The sequence below is a fragment of the Rissa tridactyla genome, chromosome 5 (genome assembly GCF_028500815.1).
Source record: "Rissa tridactyla isolate bRisTri1 chromosome 5, bRisTri1.patW.cur.20221130, whole genome shotgun sequence".
NCBI lineage: Eukaryota > Metazoa > Chordata > Aves > Charadriiformes > Laridae > Rissa > Rissa tridactyla.
Genome location: NC_071470.1, coordinates 432,269 through 454,717, shown reverse-complemented (window position 1 = coordinate 454,717; position 22,449 = coordinate 432,269).

The window sequence follows — 22,449 nt, the reverse complement described above, 5'->3', positions numbered from 1 at the left end:
GTGCTGGATGTGAAGAACACCACAAAAAACCCTTCTCCCAAAACCTGACTCCCCCCTCCACCAAGTCCAGCTGGAGATGTGGGGAGTCCAGGTACACCAGCTACACACCTTTCTGATTGCAGACTTCTCAAATTCCTCTAAGCACAGACAGGAACAGTGTACAGGTAAAGACTTTTATGGAAGCCTTTAATTATACAGAACACAAGTCTTTTGTATACAGAATAGTGTTAACTCTCTCTCTTGCATAACTTCAGATTTACTGTATGCTATTGACAGACCGCCAAAAGATGACACTGCTTGGTTCGGGAAGATGCTTGAAGCCAATCAACAGGAAAATTCTTGCAGAATGAACTTAAAAGTCTAATTGTTCAAGGAAATTGTTTCTGCATAAATCAAAACGTAGCTGCATGTTACAGTAAAAGTTGGTAACATGGTGGTAAATAAGGAAGATACGCTCACCTTTTAATGTATGGGAAAAGTGGGTTTTCCTTTTTCAAACCCTGCTATAGCCAAGCAGTTTTCTATAAACATATTTAATATTCCCTCCCAAATATAAGCAGACTGGGCTTTGGTCACAGAGGGGCTAGGAGAAGCCAAGACTTCAAATAAAATATATTGGCGGGTTCCTAATAGAAGAAAATGAAACCGTGTCAGAGCAAACATCCCACCGCTCCTTAGACAGTCACAAGAGAACGAGAAATTTGCTCGTGGATGTGGCGCTAGTTCCCAAAAAGCTGAGGGGTACAGTCATGCACCGAAAAGGCAGGTCAGCATACCTCTCCGCTTAGCATGAAGAGATAACAGCGTCTTAGAGACGTCTAATATAACACCTGACTGGGGGCTGCTTAGAAGGAAGCTTTAAAGGAAAGAAAGTAGGAATCAAGGTGGTAAGGAGAAAGCTGGAAAGGTAAGAGTACTCGGTAGTCTATCCATGACAAATATTTTTAATTTGAAGTGTTATTCTAAATAAATGCAAATAAATTTAATATTTTTTCCCAAGCAATAAAATTTTTATTGTTATTAATTTATTGTGCTAGCAGTGAAACAGAATCACGGAATACTCTAACCAATTAAAATAAATTGTAATTCCTTTCATAATTTTCCTGATGTTTGAAGAAAATAGCAGCAATTTCTTCCTCTGGAAATTCTAATGTTCCCAAATGTTCCATTTCTGACGAGCCTCACGGTGGTCAAACTCTACACTAATAAATCTTAGTTTTGCTCTAGTCAAGGAGTGTTTCTTCAGCAAACAAGAAAAGCCCACTCAAGGACACAGCACAGCTGGTATAGATGTAATTAGTAATAACGTTACTGAGCATGAAAGCAAACGAACGTGTGGGATGAAGTTCATGATGAAGTGCAGATTCAACAGGAGAGCAGGGGCCTGTACGGCTGCCTCACGCCCGACCAGGGGCACATTCATGTGATGTGTGAAGAAGTCTTCTCCTCCACCTCGGACTAATGCATAGAAGAAAAAGTTCATTTCCATTTTGAATACCTTGAACTGCTCCCTGGAAATTTTAATTCCTGTGTGGCCACCTCTCAGTCAGACAGTTCCATCGGGCGCGGGACTGTGGATGGTGGGGGAGAAGGAGGCAGCCAGAGACACCGACAGCGAGCAAGGCCCACAGCCATCCTCCTTTGCTGACTGTCGTCGTTCAGACCCAGCTGGCTTATTTCTCTGTCCTTGTTCCCCTGTTCATATTATTAATCTGTGTCATGTTTGGTATCTTTTGTGTTATTTATACGTCAGTAGTCTCCTCTTGTGTTTTATTTTCCAGTCTCTTGAGCATACTTTTAGGCTGTTCCAAGGAGTCCTTAATTTCACCCTCCCTCACTTCTAGATCTGTTTGAATGGTTAATGCCTTTGTAACGTAATCATTTTTTGTGTTTTTTCGTTTCTGTGTTTTTCTTACTGTACTGAATTTTTTAGTTCTGGAGAGTATTTGAGATGAAGTTTATAGAACAAGTAAAGTAACCAGATCTGCTCTGCACTGTAATTTTAATCTAGTTAAGTGTAAAATTACATCTAGAGTAAAGCCAAAGGGGGGAAATGAAGATACTGGGTTTCACAATAACAGAGTTTAGGGGAAAAAATTCAGCAGGTTGAGTGCAATCGAGTGTAATAAAAATAGCAGAGAGGAAACAGCAGAGAGAAACTGAAACGTGTATAATGAGATTAAAGTGTGCCCAAAGGATATGGAATGCGTAACATACAGCAATAAAACGAGGAGTTTAAAAAACCAATATGGCCAAAGGAGGGAAGATAGGGGAAAAAAACCCACACAGTAAGAAAAAGTACTACAGCTGGAGCCTCGCTGAAATTAGATATCAAAAGATTTGTGTGGTCATCTTGACTCATAGGTTTTGATAATGCTTAAAACACCAAGTACAGACAAAGACTTGAAGGAATACAATGAGAAGCTGGGACTATTAAAACTAATTAAAAAACTATCCCGCCGTGTAAGACAGCTGCACAGAAAATAGAATAAGCAAAACTTTGTTCAAGGGACTGATGCAGGAAATTGGGAGGACCTTTATTTTTCCTGCCTACGCATATTCTTATTGCCCTTTAAACAACAGGAGCTGAGAAATTAGAGACATTCAGGCCAAAAGCATATAATGCAGGAGACCTTGGTTTTGAATTAGAATTGGGAAAAAAGAATAAAAAAATATTCTGGGAAGAATGGTAATTTCTGACATTTAAAAAAATATCTTTTTTAAAATGCTGATTTGGAGTGAGGTAGGTAAGCACAAATTTTGAGAGTGGTTTTACAAGAGGGAAAATCTCACTTAGGATATTTCACTTTGACTTTGTACATTTAAAGAAGTGGCAATGTCCGAACATTTCATTCATTCTTTGAACTGACAGGAAATGTTTTAATTTTGATTTCCTCAACTAAAAACACTTTTTCCATAATAACCCACTGCATGGTGGAGAAAGTTACACGTTTCCTCTGCACCACCCAATGGGCCAGTCCTTTCGTAGGTACGAGGTGGATGAGGAAGGTTGCTTCCGTCTTTGAAAGGAGCCACAGCACTCAGGAGGACCAAATGTCATTGCAGGGCTTAATCTCCACCGACTCTTACAGAGACTGACAGTTCACATAAGTTTTGAAACCACATTTGCCCAGACCTTACAAATATGTCTTTCTAATGAATTATTTTTCTTTCTCTGGTGTGGCCTCACCTTAAGCACTGTGAGCAGTTCTGGGCCCCACAATTAAAGAAGGATGTGAAGGTCCTCAGATGCATCCAGAAGAGGGCAACCAAGCTGGCGAAGGGCTGGAAGGCATGTCCTCTGAGGAGCAGCTGGGGACTCTGCGTTTGTCTGGTTTGGAGAGGATGCGGAGGGGCCATCTCGTGGCTCTGCAGCTCCCTTCCACGAGGAGGGATGTGGAGAGGGAGGTTCTGAGCTCTCCTCCTGGGATCCAGGGACAGGGCGCCTGGGAATGGCTCAAAGCTGCGCCCGGGGAGGTTCGGACTGGACATGAGGAAGCATTTCTTTACTGAGAGGATGGTCAAACACTGGAAGAGGCTTCCTGGAGAGGTCAGCCTTTAAGAGGCATTTGGACAATGACCTTAAGAACATGCTCTAACTTTTGGTCAGCCCTGAAGCATTCAGACCAGATGATCGTTGTAGGTCTGTTCCAACTGAAAGTATTCCGTTCTATTTGGGCAAAGGCTAGCAGAAATCAGCACAATTTATTCTTATTTCACTTATGGAAAGTCAAAGATTTTTTGAGGGGGAAAAAAGTAAGAATTTCAGTTTAATTGAAGTGCATTTTCTGTTATAAATCAGTTCCAAAACACTGACTTCATAAATACTCGCTATCACAATTTTAAAAAAAATAAAAATTTAAAATTTCTGGTTTCCATCTGAAAACTACAAAGAGCAATCTGTCCATGACACTATCTATGATTGCCTTCCTCTCCATTCTTTCTCTTCCCTCCCCCTTACTCTGTCTCCATTTAGCCCAAGTCCTTCTACTACGTGAGGGATTTACACAGACACGCTCACCACACAAATTAAAGGCCTATTTTTGCTAGGACTTGAGCCAGTAACCTTTGTAAGTAAGGGAGGTGGGCTCCTGCAAAAGGTAGTTCAGAAACGTAAGTTGTGATCCTCCCGTGTTCCGCCTCCCGAGAACCCCGCTGTTGATGAGTCTCCGTGAGCCTGGGGAGACCAGCTGAATAAGCCAGATGAATGGAATTGGGCAGGTTCACAATGTTTATTTCCCTTATGCGGATGCCCCTCAGAACAGAAGCTTTTCAGTAAATCTCCAGGGACAAATATTTTCTGCTGGAAGAGATGCACTGAGTCACTAAGTCAGCCGCGAGTTTTGTGTAAGAACAGATTTAGACACGATTTAGTAATTCGTTGCAAATAGTAAAATGAGAACTTTTCAGCTAGAATGATAACAATCAAGTACTGAATCAAGGAACTGGTATTAAAAATGCAAGCTTCCTTTTAGCAGGATCCTGATTAATACATGATTTCCTTACTGACCACTGACAAAATGAGACTACTGAGCTAACTGACCTGATAGAGGAGGTAATAAAGAAAAACTCACAGTGAAATCAAGCACAAGATACAAGTGGCTAAACAGAGTTATACTTTGTGTATCATTTAGACATACCGTCTGTTTCTGGAGATAATTTACCACTGTTGCAACCCAGCAAGAAACTTCAGAAATAGGTCTGTACTTCTCCAAAGTCATAGAAAGATACCTTTGAGGTTCTTGTACGGTAAAGCAACACAAAGAATTCATAGTTCCTGCCACTATCATCCAGAATACCTCAGAGTGAGGTGGTTCAACAAAATAAATAATGAAAAATTCCCCATGGGAAAAACAGGGATTTCTTACCTTTTTTTAAAAAAAATTAGAAATAAGATGTTAGCAATACAGAGCTGGGAAGGGGGGCAGCTGATAGAGAGAAAACAAGCTAAGCTAAATTGTTAAATCTTAGATCCAAACCAGTTTTATTTCAAGCGTACTCCTAATTCTCAAGTTTACGCCTGTTACTTATCATTACTCAAACGGAACTGTTTTCAAAGTAAGACTGATTGAAGACTGGATTTCAACGTCAGCTCATCATTTAAGATACTCATGTTGGAGTTTCACATTGAAGAAATATTTGCTTCGAGTCAAAAAAAGGAGAAGACAGTTGAAAAACATGAAGAATGTTCCTTTGTGATTTGTCATCCCCTCCCCACCCCGCCCCATATTAACAAGATGATGAAATGCAAAAATAAATTAAATACAATAGAATAATGATTTTAAATCATAAAAACAGATGAATGTTCATGTCAACAACTGTTCTTCTCCAGGTAACTGTCTATCTATGCCAAAGTAAATTTCTTGATTAATTACTAGATTTCTCTTTCCAGAAAGGAAGATCATCGCTTTCAGAGACGTGGAAGGGCAGATTCCCCACGACTTCATAAGAATCTGCTTTGGTTATTTTTTACTCTTGGCGTAAGTATCCTGGGTCGTGTCCTGTTGTACTTATTTAAAGCTTAATATTTCTTCATCCAAGTGCCTGATATTGAGAAAATAACTTAGTCAACTAACCAGAGTTTTAAAGAAAGGCCTTTTACGGGACAGACTGTCTAGCACTGAGGAGCCTCAGCACAAACCCACGACACCCATGGCACAGATGTCCTCTTTTCCCTATGGACTCGTGACATCTTAGAAGTTGGTTCTTATCGTCAGCAGCTGGAGTGAGTGCGTGTGTACACACAGATATGAATCCTAGAACGTTTGCATTATGACATACATCCCTTGCTGTCATCATCTCTTGGAAAAGTCTAGCCTAAGGGCTTCCTATACTTTTCTTTATGAATGTTTTAAGGGTATTTTATATACTTTATACTTAGTCCAGTAAAAGTAGTTCTCTTAGTACTAGAGAGATATGCCACGTCTTTCATTCCAGAACCCCAGTCCTTTAAACTCACATTCTCATTCCAGTTCTGGCTTGGGGATCCATTCTTATGAACTTAGAATAACTCCCTAAGGAGCATGCTTTCCACTGGAGTATTTAAATATTTCTTTTTAGCACCAAACCCTAAGTCTATATTTACTGTCCTCTGAAAAAGTTGTAAACCACTTTCCCAAAATACATTCTGTTTTTACAGCAGAATGAGTTTCCACTATAAATGTAAAACTTTTCCTATTGACAAATACCCATGGTCATGCTGGAAAAAACAGCAATAGAAGAGTACGGATGTGTACAGCATACACAGTTGTTATTTTGATGTAAAAAGAGAGATGCACCTGTTTTACTTAGTTTAAGGAGTAGAGTCCAATTCTTTTCTCAGTACACAAATACAGAGTTATATGCGATTCCACAGCAAAATGAGTAGCTGTAGATCAGGACTCTTGAATCCTTAACTATTTAATCTATGAGAATTTAATATCTTATTGTGTTTAAAGACTCTCACTCTTTTCTTACAATGTTTTGAGAGTGGTTGTTTAATATGTTTATTCAGGTTAATAATGAGTCGAATTGATGTTTTTTTCCATGCTTACCTATATTAAAATGAAAATATCCCGTATATTCATATTTCACTATTTGCCTTACTCAGTAATTCATTCATTCAACAGAATTCTGAGCCATTGTCCTTTATCTCCTGACAATGAAGTGTGTTATGTTTTTATGTAGTGTCCGTACAATACTGCAAAAACATCTTATGAAGAGTTTTACAGAGTAAAGGAAGGGGAGGAGAAATCTTTCATAAGGCGTATTTGGCATTACAGTCTTGAAGATACTGCACATTGCCTTTCAAGGTTTGTATGCCACCATAGTCAAGGAGCCGAAATCAGAAGTGTTAGCTATTGGTAGGACTTCAGTTGATAAATAGTATTTATTCTTTTTGAAGATATTTGTATCTGCAGATTTGGGGTATACATGTTTTTATATTTTTTATGTAAAAATATATGAAAATGTTATTTGTATATATTTTTTTTTGTATGTATATAAAAGTAGTTTTGACTGACAAGCATCTTATTGGTGAGAACTGTGTTCTTATATCAACACTATTCCACATAATGACAAGCATAAATGGTTATAATGCACTACATTGCACATAGTCAAAGTAGGTTTTTCCCACTAAATCAGGACTACAGTTTCTGCTCAATGTTAAACCAAGGAGCACGTGAAATCCACTTGTGATAAATGGCAAGGCAGCTAGTGCACTATCTATATTTTCCAAACAGCATAAATCTCTCCTCGTTTGAACGACTGTGTTCTTAACAACCTTGCACACTATTATCATCAGGTTTTGGTTGATATAAAATTCCAACTTGCACATGCTTGCACGTCTGAATCTCTTATGAACGCTTTGATTTGACAGTAACAGACAGGCTTGGATTTCATAAATTCCAGAAGAGCTCTGGTTGTGGGACAACAAATAAATGTCCAAAGTCCTTTTGTAGAGACATTTACAAAAAACATTAAAAGAAGATTGTCCTTGAACCTGGCATAGAAAATTCAGATCACAAGGGCTGGACCCCAGCTGAATATGCAATGCGCTCCGGAATAGACTGAAATCCGTTTCACTCTCTGTGGTGCAGAAAGCCATCAAGCATCATCAATTAAGTTGCTTACATATTTAGGGAGAAGACCCCAAATTGGCCAGACTTTTGAGGTCAATCAGACAAGACACTTTCATTATAGTGAGCACCCCAAAAAGACAAGGTTCTTCCATGAGGAAAAACTCAACTTCTATCACACTACAGAACTCCTCATATCTTAAAAAAAATAAATAAAGAAAATTAGAAAAGTAACTAGGAAGGACAGTACTAGAAAAAACGGGTTTTTAAAAATATCTCTCTGCCTCTCCCCTTCCTCCTTCTTCTCACTAATGTCCTGAAAAACCCCAGAAGAGCCAATTACTTCGTTAGCCTTAGATGTGACCCGGGACCAAGTTCCAGCTTTCTGTTCTGTTGGGTAAAGGAAGCTGCTGCTGAGTCCAGGGCAGAGCACAGGGATAAATGTCTTCAGCTGTGATTAGGACAGATTTATCAACTATGTTTTGCATATAGTTCAGTACTCAAAAAAAAAAAACCTATAAATGCCTTTTTCCTCATAACTTGATTCAAGAAGAGGATTTTCTTCATAGTGGTTTTTCACTTGCTTCAAGGATAATTCCTACAAAGGGAATTTTGTCGTATCACTTATGGCTGTTACCCAAGTTCGTCTCCAAATTCCTCATTTCTCAGCCAACTCTCTTTTTAGACATTCAGGCATAGATTTCTATGAAGCAGAATAACTGAAAGTGAGTTTTAAGGAAGTGACCACATGCTTTGTTTTCCTCCTTTTACACTGTCAAATAGGTCATCAGACCAGCAAGCTGAGCAGTACTGGTTTTATTACCTCCCAGAGACCAGTGTTATTTAGAATCATAGAATTATTTTGGTTGGAAAAGACCGTAAGATCAAGTCCAGCTGTTACCCCAGCACTGCCCAAACCCCCACTACCCCATGTCCCTCAGCACCACGTCTACCTGGCTTTGGAATCCCTCCAGGGATGGCGACTCCACCACTGCCCTGGGCAGCCTCTTCCAATGCTTGACAACCCTTTCCGTGTAAAAATTTTTCCTGATATCTAATCTAAACCTCCGCTGGCACAACTTGAGGCCATTTCACAATTGGGAGCATGAGCAGGGAATTCAGCTGAAGTCCCTAGATAGCAGCTGACAACGTCCAGAACACAGCTCTTGTTCAGTTGTGCCTCGGTCTGAAGGACTCCAAGTGACCGCTGGCTTCAGCCTTCCCCTGCACCAAATATTTCTGTGAAAATCAGTATTCCTAAAGCACATGCAAAAATGACAGTAAGTTCTGAAGGTTTCTCCAAGAGTTCTTTTGAAAGAGGAATAAAACAAACAAACAAAAATGCCTGGAGAAGTTTTCTGGGAAAGTTTGAATTCTATTTTGTTATTAGCAAAGGATGAGATTATTCAAGGTCAAACATATCTCCACCCTGTGACTCGCTCAGGGTCTGTGAGCTGTCAGAGCTGCCAACTGTTTACGCTGATGGAGACCCCAGACATACTGAAGGCAATGAGAGAAATACGCCCAAAGCACAGATTTTACTCTTCAATCACGTTATTCCCTTACTACAGAGTTTTCCATTAATTCAGTGATACTCTGGTACAGAATCAAATATACTCAGAAGTCACTTTCACTAGTACCTTGTAAGTTTAAGAGTCACAACTGTTAGTGTGACCCCTGACACCCGGAGAGGAGATACAGCGTTCTGCTCTCACAATCTAAAAATTTGTTGGAAACAAGAACTATTTAAAAAAAAAAAATAGAGAGAGAGAGAGATTGCAAGAACCTCTTCTTAATGAAGGGAGAAGGGGATAAAACCAGGCCCACTAGTAATGAGTCCAGGGATAAAGGGCCAAGGGTGGGGTGAAATCGGTAGCCCAGCTCAAGTGCATCTACACGAGTGCACGCAGCATGGGCAACAAACGGGGTGAGCTGGAAGCCGTTGTGCAGCAGGACAGCTATGATGTAGTTGCCATCACGGAAACGTGGTGGGATGACTGTCACGACTGGAATGCTGCGATGAATGGCTATAAGCTCTTCAGAAGGGACAGGCAAGGAAGGAGAGGCGGGGGTGTGGCTCTGTACATTAGGGAGTGTTTTGATTGTATAGAGCTAGATTCCAGTGATGGTAAAGTCGAGTGTTTATGGGTAAGGATGAAGGGGAAGGGAAATAAGGGAGATGTTGTGCTCGGAGTATGCTATAGACCACCCAACCAGGATGAGGAGACAGATGAAGTATTCTATAAGCAGCTGGCTGACGTCTCGCAATCGCCAGCCCTTGTTCTGGTTGGGGACTTCAACCTGCTGGCTATCTGCTGGAAATAAAGCACAGCAGAGAGCAGGCAGGCTAGGAGGTTCCTCGAGTGCATGGAAGAGAACTTCCTGGCACAACTGGTAGGGGAGCCTACCAGGGGAGCTTCCTCGCTAGACCAACTGTTGACAAACAGAGAAGGACTAGTGGGAGATGTGGTGGTCGCAGGTCGTCTTGGGTTTAGGGATCATGAAATGGTCAAGTTTTCAATTCGTAGCAATGTAAGGAGGGGGGTTTGCAAAACCTCCACCTTGGGCTTCCGGAGGGCAGACTTTGGCCTGTTCAGGACACTGGTTGAGAGAGTCCCTTGGGAGACGGTCCTGAAGGGCAAAGGGGTCCAGGAAGGCTGGACGCTCTTCAAGGAGGAAATCTTAAAGGTCAGGAGCACGCTGTCCCCAAGTGTTGCAAGATTAAAGGGTGGGGAAAATGGCCAGTCTGGATGAATAAGGAACTTCTGATGGGATTTAGGAATAAAAGGAGGGTTTACCACCTTTGGAAGAAGGGACAGGCAACTCATGAGGAGTACAGAGATCTCGTTAGGTTATACAGAGAGAAAATTAGGAAGGCAAAAGCCCAGCTGGAGTTCAACTTGGCCACTAACATTAAGGACAACCAAAAAAGTTTTTATAAATACATCAACAAAAAGAGAGCCAGGGAGAATCTCCATCCCTTACTGGATGCTGGGGGAAAAGTTGCAACCAAGGACAAGGAGAAGGCTGAGATACTGAGCGCCTTCTTTGCCTCCCATCTTCAATAGTCAGACCAGCTATCCCCAGGGTGTTCAGCCTCCTGAGCTGGAAGATAAGGATGGAGAGCAGAACAACCCACCCATAATCCAGGAGGAAGTAGTCAATGATCTGCTTCTGCACCTAGACGCACATAAGTCTATGGGGCCGGATGGGATTCACCCAAGAGTACTCAGGGAGCCAGCAGGAGAGCTCACCAAGCCTCTCTCCATCATTTATCAACAATCCTGGTCAACAGGGCAGGTGCCAGATGAGTGGAGGGTGGCTAATGTGACGCCCATCTACAAGAAGGGCCGGAAGGAGGATCCGGGGAACTACAGGCCTGTCAGCCTGACATCGGTACCAGGAAAGATCATGGAGAGGATCATTCTAAGTGAGCTCTCACGGCAAGTGCAGGGCAGCCAAGGGATCAGGGCCAGCCTGCATGGGTTTAGGAAGGGGAGGTCCTGCTTAACCAACCTGATCTCTTTCTATGACCATGTCACCCGCCTTCTGGATGCAGGGAAGGCTGTGGACGTTGTCTATCTGGACTTTGGTAAGGCCTTTGACACCGTCCCCCACAGCATTCTCCTGGAGAAGCTGGCGAATCATGGCATAGACAAGTGTACTCTTCGCTGGGTTAAAAACTGGCTGGATGGCCGTGCCCAGAGAGTTGGGATTAATGGGGTGAAATCCTCTTGGCGGCCGGTCGCCAGTGGTGTCCCTCAGGGCTCAGTTTTGGGGCTGGTTTTGTTTAATATCTTTATCGATGATCTGGATGAGGGGATTGAGCGCACCCTCAGTAAGTTTGCAGATGACACCAAGCTAGGTGGGTGTGTTGATCTGCTTGAGGGTAGGAAGGCTCTACAGAGGGACCGGGACAGATCCATGGGCCAAGGCCAAGTGTAGGAGGTTTAATAAGGCCAAGTGCTGGGTCCTGCATTTTGGTCACAACAACCCCAAGCAATGCTACAGGCTTGGGGAAGAGTGTCTGGAAAGCTGCCCAGCAGAAAAGGACCTGGGGGTGCTGGTGGATGGCCAACTTAACATGAGCCAGCAGTGTGCCCAGGTGGCCAAGAAGGCCAACAGCATCCTGGCTTGTATCAGGAGCAGCGTGGCCAGCAGGAGCAGGGAAGTGATGGTGCCTCTGTACCCGGCACTGGTGAGGCCTCACCTCGAGTGCTGTGTTCAGTTCTGGGCCCCTCTGTACAAGAGGGACATTGAGGTGCTGGAGCGTGTCCAGAGGAGAGCGACCAGGCTGGTGAGGGGTCTGGAGACCAGGGCATATGAGGAGAGGCTGAGGGAGCTGGGCATGTTTAGCTTGGAGAAGAGGAGGCTGAGGGGAGACCTCATTGCCCTCTACAACTACCTCAAAGGAGGTTGAAAGGTCACCATCCCTAGAGGTATTTAAGAAACGTCTAGATTTGGCACTTCAGGGCATGGTCTAGTGGCAGAGATTGTAGGTTTGTGTGGTTTTGTTTTTTGGGTTTTGTGTGTGTGTGTGTATGGCTGGACTCGTTGATCTCAAAGGTCCTTTCCAACCATGAAGATTCTATGATTCTATGAAAGTGATGATGGAAACAAAAGTTGATGCTATGGTTTAAGTAACCTTTAGGATTTTTAGTACTGTCAAGTCACATATGTTCTTTTCTGTTTCACTCAGTGATACTTCGAGCTGACAGAGCTTCAATTCTACATCTGCCAAAGGTGCTGCTATTGCAAGCTTATCTAGAAGGTACTATGCCCTGTTCTAGTTGCCTGTCGTACGCATTGAATTCATGTTGCCTTAAGCAGAACATAAAGCTGATCACCAAATGGCAAAGAATAATAATAAATAATAATAAAAAACAAACACAAAAAACCCAAACAAACCTTTTTACTTCAATCCTCAGTTAATAGCATCACAACCTCAACTTTTTGTTCTGTGTTCTCCAACTTAGAGACCAAACTGCACTGCTGTCCATGTGCTTGTGTAAGTTCTGCAGAAGGCTCTGGAGGCATCGAGAGAAACAAGCGACAGCACCCGCGGTAGGGAATGATATTGTTTCCATTCTATCCACAAACAAGAGATTCATCGCCCAAGGTTTACACTGTGTGACTGCGAGCTGATAGCAGGTGTGAGGCAAATATGAAAATAGGCACCAGAAGTCCACAATTATTCTTTTTCAACACTTATTTTGTTGCAGCTTAATTTATTGCCCGAAAACATTCATGCTAGAAGGGAGCACGAACCAAAGCCTAAGCTCAAGCCCTCCTAAAGAACTCACAACTTTGTCCTCATTGCCTAATTAACTAACCCCAATGGGGAGTGGCAAGTCATACCCTAGTTTAGATCCAGGTTATTTCATTTTCACAAGTAATTTTTTTTCAGAAAAGAAAACAGGCTTCAGGGAGTGGCAGGTATTTGATTATTATTTATTCCTCACTGCTTCACAGCACTGTCAATGCTTTGCTCGAGTCCCTCCTGCCCTTTCCCTCGACTCCACAGATGAGTCGCTCCATTGCTTTTGGTGACGGCACACCACTCACCACCCACCACCTGCACCAGGCCATTAAAAATGCAGCAACAGTGTTTGATGGCAAGACATCAACCAGAGCATATTGCTGCTGTCTGTTAAACAGACGACAAAGGAACAGAACTTCCAAGTCTTTTGCAAAACTCTGACTAAAATATTTATTTATTAATTACAAAGGAAAAGAGAAAGGAACAGTGGCTAAAAGGGCTTTTCTTCTTATTCCATAATTAAGAAATTAATGAAACATAGATGAATTGGGGGGGGGGGGGGGGGAAGGAGAAATTTGGGCAAAAATGAGAAACAAAAGGCAAAGATTGAGGGCAAAATGCCCCATGAATAGGTGGCCAAGAGGCTTACTGGAGAAATCAATTAATAAAAAAAAAGAGATTCACCAGCTGAGTCCAGAACAATCATTTGTGAGTTAAAGACTGAAGTGCCAGGTTCACAAACTGCAAGACCAAGCTGTATTTTTATGAGAAAGCTGATGACCTGTGAAGTAGTTCAGCAGTAGCTGGGATACGACACATGCTGTCAGCGAAGGCAGACTGAAGAGAAGAGATCGTAAAATGGTTTGGGTGGGAAGGGACCTTAAAGGCCACCCAGTGCCACCCCCTGCCCTGGGCAGGGACACCTCCCACCAGCCCAGGTTGCTCCAAGCCCCGTCCAACCTGGCCTTGAACCCCTCCAGGGATGGGGCAGCCACAGCTTCTCTGGGCACCCTGGGCCAGGGGCTCACCGCCCTCACAGCCAAGAATTTCTGCCTCAGATCTCATCTCAGTCTCCCCTCTGTCAGTGGAAAACCCTTCCCCCTCGTCCCACGGCTCCCCTCCCTGCTCCAGAGTCCCTCCCCAGCTTTCCTGGAGCCCCTTGAGGGACTGGAAGGGGCTGGAAGGTCTCCCCGGAGCCTTCTCTTCTCCAGGCTGAGCCCCCCCAGCTCTCTCAGCCTGTCCCCACAGCAGAGGGGCTCCAGCCCTCCCAGCATCTTCGATGAACAGCAACATGCAAGACCACTACCAAAAACTAAACTAAGGAAGCAAGACACACAAATGCAGTGTCTGGAAATCGTTCAATATCCAAACAAACAGCTCAGTAACAGAAAGATTGAAAGATATGAAAAGGTTTCACCAGAAAGAAGCCCGGAACGTATTAAATGAGTACAGACTGTTTCGTGTTTCTGAGGAGAAGGAGGTGTGGTGTTCTTTTAACACTAGTTGTTCAAAAGTCCGCAAGAGGTTAGTTCTGTATAATTCAGCAGAATAACAGATGAGGTATCTGTTTAAGCATGTACAAGGGAATGTACTTTGGGAGGAACAATCTAACCTACTTGTACACAGACAGGTTGATAACTAATTCAGAGCCTTTTCACAAGAGAGATTCAAAGCGTCCACGTGGACACTGCGAAGTGGCTGCTCAGCACCAGCGGACTGGAACCAGCGTTGAGGATAACGCAAAGTTATCGACAACGTCTGAAGCAGACATCCCAACAGCAGCCAGCCTACAAACTCGCTTGCTGTTACCCAGGGTGGGTCCATGCAAGTTCACACGGCAAAGAAAACACCCTGCTGCCAGACCGAACGTCGAAATTCTCTTGATGGGGCAGTTCTCTGTCCCTGTGTTGGAGAACACCATTTGCAACTTGCTTTCTGCCCATCCCACAGGAAGGAAAGGATTATGCCTACCCAAATCTCAATTTTTCTTTGTTTCCTTCTCACTTTTTTTGTGTGAAATTACAGCACAGAAGTAGACAAAGTTATTGCACATTAGAGTTTGTGGCCAAGTGTTGTGTTTTTTTTTCTGCTGGCCTTCAATGTGAGTAACAATGTCCAGAAACAAGGTTTTAGAAGAATCACTAGAATGATTTCTCTTTTTTGTCCTATGGTTTATGGGGAAAGTTAAACTGTCTTCTTACTAAGGAACTGAACAACTAGGAATTTGCTAGGCATACAGCAATTTAGTTTACATAATTTATTTTAGTTTAAAATGGCTACCTTATGCCAAACCAGGAGCAGTTTACCATTCCATCAGGATTACCGCAGAATACAAAGACAACTTCTGGACTGGCAGGAGGACAAGGGGGAAGGAGAGGTGTGATATTGTCATTTGCCCGGAGCCAGACAATCATGTCCAGTTATAAATCTGTTGTCAGTTCTGCTGAGCAATAACTATTAGCAATAAGCACCACTAGTCACCGGCTTGACACTGATGGATGGTATAGCCAAGAATAGGAGATATCTCCTGATAATGGCATCTAGACTAAAGAAAAAATAAAAAAATCCATCCTCCTCTTTCTTTCTCCCGTCCCCTATCCCAGCAGGTATTGCTCTAAATGAGTTTTACTCCCTTTTTCCTGTCTCAGGTTGTGTCTAGCACTGGCCTTTCTGTGGTGCTCTGCTGCAGGTACGCATCTTCCTGTGCAACCCACCGGTTCATCCATCCATCCACAACGTTTTCTAAAACATGAGCAACTGCTTTAACTGTGTAACTACTTCTGTTTTCCTACAAAGAATTTCAGAAGCTAGAAACAAGAAAAACCTTCATCATACAGAAAGTTAGCTTTCCATGGGGAAGCAGCCAAGCACCCTTCACGCTAGGAGCTGAACAACGTATTTCTGTTATTTCCTGGGAGAAGAGTCTCCCAGAGATTTCTACACACACATATATAATTTGCCTGTACGTTGATTTTATCCGTGTAAGTTTGAACAGCTTTTTAACATTATGTTTCCGTCCACAGGGGCAGCATTGCTCGCTGCTGGCAGCATTAACTTACACCGGTATGACATTAACTTATGCCAGCAGCGTCAGGCTTGCACTTTTACATACACAATAATGACAGTATCTATCTACCTACCACATCGTAAAATGAAGACTTTTGTTGAATTTCTCTTCACTTTCAAAGCCAGCATGCGCTTATTCTTAGCTCTCATCCCTGGGGATTTTACGAAGTTGCTTCACAGAGAGTTGAGCCACCTGACAGTGGAAAATAGTAATTCTGCACAATTTCACCCAGAACAAAACTTAAATTCTCTTTCATTTATTCAAATGGTTGCAAGCCACCAATTAAATGATACAGTATTTTCATGAGATTAGTAGAATTTGATGATAATCTCTGGCTTCGTTTGAATGCCGACATTTTTCTATCCAAACGCAATTTTGTGCAAAAAAATGCCTTTAGTAGCTTAAGGATTCTGGTCATATCTGCATAAAACTGAAGCCCCTATCCCTAGCTGTGAAAAAATATTAATATAGGATACACTATTTTGCTCTTGCTATGGTTTTGGGGGTTTTGTGGCTTTTTTTTGGGGGGGGTGGGGGGTGGGGGGTGTCTTTTGTTGTTGTTGCTTGTTTTTTGGGGTTTGTTTGGTTTTGGGTTTTTTCTTATTTGATCTGAATAGCATTCTTTTTAAAGAGCTTAGAATCATTCTTAGGTTCTTTTTTATGAAGTAGTTAAAAAGAAACAGTGGCAAAAGACTTCAATGGACAAACATAGAATTTTCTTCAACTGGATTGGGAAAGTCTCTGCTCCAGGATCACGCCTTACAAGGAAGGCATTACTTTGGGATGCAGTAATACTACAGTCTATATCCTTTCACTGTGCCCTTCCTAAGAATGTGAGTTGTGCAGGTACAGATCCACCTCGTGCCGTCCCGTCTGACTTTGCGATGCTCCGCTTCAGTTTATCTCCCCTTTGGCGGACACACAGGAGACTCAGCGACAGCCTCTGAGATCTCCTCTGATTGTCGTCGCGCTCAAGTGTTCCTCTAAAGAATTACTGCAGCTCAAACGGGCCTTATCAGCAAGGGTTAAACGCATTATATAGCGCAAGTCATGTCACAATATTCTGGTTTTCTGGCTGACACCTGTATAAGCCGTGCTTAGAGAAAGGGCACAATCTATTAAAACAGCCCATCAGATGCACCATCATGCCCTAGACAAACTTACCCGATTTTACCAGAGCAGTACACATCTCAGTGTCCTCAGGAAATAGGCCAAACAATCCTAAAAGTCTTCAACTATATACCATTCGTACACCGGGCAGTTTTTGGCCAATTTGCATTTTGTATTAAATCCCTTGGCTTTGTGTTCCAGTGCTCCCACCACTGGCCTGTGCGGCATCTCCACCACAGCCTGGGCGGGAACGTGCTCTCCGCACAGAATCCTCCTGAGGTCCAAGCCCTGACTGTCCAGTTAGGATCTGCACCGCGGATTGACAAAAATAGTTCTCAATCTGCAGCAGTACTTGCTCCTTTCTTCTGTAGTTTGCTGCCATGAGGACAACAGCAGCGTTATTGGCAGCGTTGTCAAGAGGAAAGAAAGCATCCCAGTAGCAAAGATCTTCTGTTGAAAACTCCGCAAAAACCAAAGGAGCGTTTTGTCAGCTTTTATCCTAATCCTTGGGAGAAAAAACAAGCTTAACATTCCTACAGTGTGACAGAACCTCCAAGTCAGAAGTGGTTTAAAGTTGTCACCTGATAAAGTTATCACACCTGATATTGTGTGTGAAACAAATAAAACCTGCCAGGTTACCCAGGCACTGGTGTTCCCACTCCTTCCAGCCACACAACAGCCTCACGTCACCCAACACCAGGCGACGTACTTTGGGGGGTCTTTAATCAGCAACTGAAATGGACAAAACTGGGGGGGCGGTGAGTATCTCAAAGCACTTCCTTCCCGGGAGGGATCAGCCAGGTTCTTGCCCTTTGTGTTGCTGTGGAATAATTACTAAATTGGCCAAGAGTACAAAAGTACAGCGTTGTTCACACATTACGGAAAGTCATAAAATCAAGAGGCTTCTGAGGTAGAATACAGACGCAGCTGGCACGCGAAGAATGCAACGTCTGCGATTCCCTGTACAAGGTTGTTTGTGAAACTACACGAGGGATGGAACAGAACGCGCTTGTTCCGTGGCCTTCCCTTGTGACGAATAGCAGATATGGGGACGAGATGGTCCTACGGAACAGATAAGCGGCCTACACGCTACCCGAGCCAACATTTCGTCAAATGTTGATGAAATGCTGTCCTTTGTGCAAACTTTGCTCACTACAATGTACCAAAACACACCTCCATCCCGGAGGCTATCCGCCCCCGAGGTGCGAACACTCCTCCTTGAGTACATTAATCATAATAAAAGTATGTATGACTAAAGTCACTCAAACTCCACTTTGAAGATAAAAAAATAGTATAAAAATAGCCTGAGAGAGAGGGGATACCACGGAAGACACCATTGCGAAGAATTCCATCGCTGATTTCCGGGATCAGTCGACGGGCTGAGCCTTTCTTCCCCCCCATAGGGACGCCTTTGGGTAAGACTTCGATTACACCGAGTGCTTTCTCGGGACTTAAAAATTTCTCTAGAGAATCTCTACCCTACATTTATAGCCAGGCTGTATCGTTTATAACTTTGTCGCACGTTTTGTATACTTAACAATATCTTTATTTGCACGTGCTTTGCAGACAGTGTATTTATCACCGGCAATCCTAAAGAACCTGTATATCTGTTGTTTAAACAAACTGCACTGTTTAAGTAGTTGGTCATTTCACTTTCTCACTGAACGCGACCTAAGACTCGAGAGAGGCCGTGCTAGTTCAGGAGCACGACTAGACTAAAGGTGCAGCCCACTATTAGTGTATCCAAATCGTAATAGTTTCGTACATATTAAACGCGATTGGACTGATAGTGCTGAATTGGGCATCACTCAGCATTTAAACCCAGCCGCACCTAGCCTCCCGCCTCGGTGAGGAGTGTTATAACGCGAGGGGGTTTATCGTCTGCCAAACCCGCCTGGCCCCTTTTCACGCAACAGTTGCGCTAAACCATCTCTCATCATCTCCAATCCACGCAGTTCGGTGAGCACCAAGAGCTACCTCTCTGCGACCCTCCTCCCTCCATCCCGCGCCAATCTACCTCTAGGAGTTTTAGTTCAGGTCAACAGCGAAGAACTTCGATGTCATGCTATCAGCAGGCAGTATGGCTAGCTTTTATTTCCAAAGATTTAGATTTTACTCTTTCTGAGCTCCTGAAAGGACTCCAAGCCCTACCATTCACTTGTTTGTATTTCTTCATTTTGCTCTTCTCACTACAGTTTCATTTTTCTTAGTTGTTTACAGTTCAGACCCTGCCTACCGTTTCGCTTCTTTCTAACTTTCAAGATCAAGCGGAAAAAAGTCAGTCTGCGTGCTGTCTCCCAAGGACTGATATTGACGCTAAAGGATGATCTCCTCTCAGCGGCCACACCAGCTAACCGCGGAGACGGGACCCCTTAGGGCACCCACCTCTTCGAGAAAAACAAACGGGAATTGCCCTGTCCTTCTCAAGCACGGCACATTTAGCTACCAGATATTTAGGGAAAAAAGGCAATTGATCCAAGGGCATGGCAGCATAAAGGGCTTTTTTGGTAGAAACGTACATACTCAAAAATAAAATACTAACAGTGTTTTAGGTAGAGTCCTCAGATACTCCTTTGCCAGTGCTTGTCTTAAACTTTAAGAAGAGAGAAAAAGAATATAGGATGAATAAAACAAGAAAACAGTTGAGATAAGATAAAAATTATCCTGAACCTGAACTGAAACACTGTACATTTCCCTTTTATTTTTTTTTACAGGGACATATTTTCTTCTTTCATCTTCTCTCTTTTCAGCCAGGACTGAAATCAGAAGTCCCAGAGCACTGTGAGGGTGACTGTGGTGCTCAGAAAGGGAACGTCTGCTCCATGGACCATCTCTAGCCTGGGTTGGCAGTTCTGCTTCCATGGGTAGATTTAGGAATATTCCCTTTTCATTTGAACGCTTTTGGTATCCTCTAAGCTCTCTTTCAACCTCCCTTCAAAGTGTAAAACGCAGTTTACTGACCCTTCATTTCTTCACACTCAAAGAGAAATTGTAAAAGGAATCACACTAACACACGCAAAGAGCTGCCATCTTGCTACAGCACAGGTAAATGTAGTCATGGTAAAGATGTGCTTTAGGTACACACACCTTACCCGAAGTGAAAGAAAACTAATAATACAGACTATCTACTTATTTATAAAGAGAAAAATTCAGCCCAAGTCAGCATTTCCCTTTCCCCGTGGGTTCCTTTTGAGTTTTGAAATGGACTACTCTATTAGGAGAAAAAACCAAAAATCTATATTGAAAATATTTCCTGAACAGGTAAAATACTGCTGATAATGGAGGAACAAAGCTACCACATAGCTAAGCTTTTCCACTGGTCTTCCAGCCATCATTGCAACACTAGTTCTCAGGAGAATAAAAGGGATGGCAGAAAGATTTTTCCTTTTGAGGAAGAAGAAAAGTCCATCAACCAAAAGATCTACCATTAGACCAATAACTTAAAAAAAAAAAGAAAAAGAGGTAATAGAGTGATTCAGAAAGCAACTTACAAATCAGGTCCAATGTCTTTTACAGCATTGATTAGCAGAGAGGAAACTGGACAAAAGCCAGCCTTAATAAAACGATGTCGTGAAACTCACGTATTTCCACATCTGGCACAAGCGAAGGTCTGTGCTGTTGCGCTTTTCCACGTCGATACCTCTAAAAGTTCTTTTGTCTTTCTCGCCCCATGTGGGACTCCCTCCCTACTCCGCGAGCCATGGCAGCACACCAACGTGGTCTCTGAAAAGCGAGCACCTCGTCTGGCACTTGTTTATAAGCAGACAGAAATCTTAAACACGAGCCAAAAACCCGCAGAGCTCCTCCATCATTCTGTTCCAACAGTCCGGCAATAAGGACTTTAGCTTGACTGACCGCTTAAACCAGGCTGCCGAACATTAACAGCATCTCTTGGTTTCAGGAATTTTTAAATATTAGAAGCAGCTAGTTTCATTTTATTAATTATACAACATCATGTAGAATTATGATAGTTCTGTATTAATTATAGTATACCAAAACAGGAAAATATTTAGTTATGCATAAAAATTTAAAACTTGTAAAAAGCATTAAAATACATATGAAAGTAATTTTTGCAATATTCTTTCTTCTGGCTTAAGGATTCCTCTGAAGAGTGGAATCTTACGCTTGGTAGTTAACATATATTAAAAGTGCATTCAAAATAAATCGTAGAAAATCAGTTGGCTTTGAAAAGCTACAGCGTAAGTCATAAGAAAAGCAGAAGAATAAAATTCATGTTTGCCATTCAAAAAGTAAATTAAATGCACAGCACACGTTAAGTTCATGACACTGAGCTGTCTTGAGTCTTTGGAAACTTTCAGCAAGATCAAACTGTGGAATTATTTTAAAATGCTCTCCTGGATATAAGCTGACAAGAATAAATTTATAATGGACGAAAAAGCCAAAATCTTTGAAAAGACAGGGGGAGAAAAAGAAAAAAAGACAGAAAGTAGGTAGGCCAAATAATGTCACAGGACATTTCTTCTATGCACCTTCTTCCCATGCAAGCCAAAGCGACGTCTGGTTCAGTGTTGCAAGATGAGGCCTCAGCTCGAGAATGACAGACGTAGGAGCGATAGGAGCTCCTCAGGACTCTGGTGGCACCGCAGCACATGTCAGCGCCTCCCATCTCTCAGATAACAACCCTGGAGACGGCAGAACCCGTAGGCTCGTACAAAAAAGCCCATATTCTGCCATATCACTATCGTCAAATACAACCAGGAAGCCATGTCATGACACCAGCTGGAAGCTTTCTATCATAAGGCAAACAACCCATGCTGTGAACTCAAACCCAACCCTTCCTCATCCGTTCCCAAGTTTCTAAAAGCACAGCAGCGAGGCATCCATCAGCTAATTACCTACGCAAGCAACTACACGCAGTCATGGTCCGTAACCTCAATCAGTTATGGATTGCACATGGATACGTAACTGGAGTGAAAAAATGTCAAAATAAGATTATTGGGACAGAGGGTATAGCTCTGATCCTTGGTCTTGTACAAAATGTAATGACAGGAAAAATCCCGTATTTCAGAACTGGAGCTGTTAAACGTTCAGCCAAGTCTTGCTGCCAACAGTCATGACGGCAATGACAAGAAGTGCAAAGATGACAGTGAATCAGTACAAAAATATATGCATGTTTGTCTTTTTGTTGTATTTTTGGCCTCTTCCCTACCTTATCTTTTTCAAAGTACTAAATATCAAATCTATAACCCTCCTTCAATCCAACCTGGAAAAGTGAATTAATTTGTTAGCAGCAAACTTCTCAGTAATCATGGTGCTGGCATGAAATCATGCTTTCTAAATCCATTTTTAAAACCATGTCACACTTTCCCACCTTCCTCTAATCTTATATGCAATGTTCTGGCGCATTGGTGCTTTAGCATTTATTTTTCTATCTTTCTCATCTACATTCTCAGTGTCTCAGGAAGGTAATATGCATTTTCCCTGGACAGTCAGAC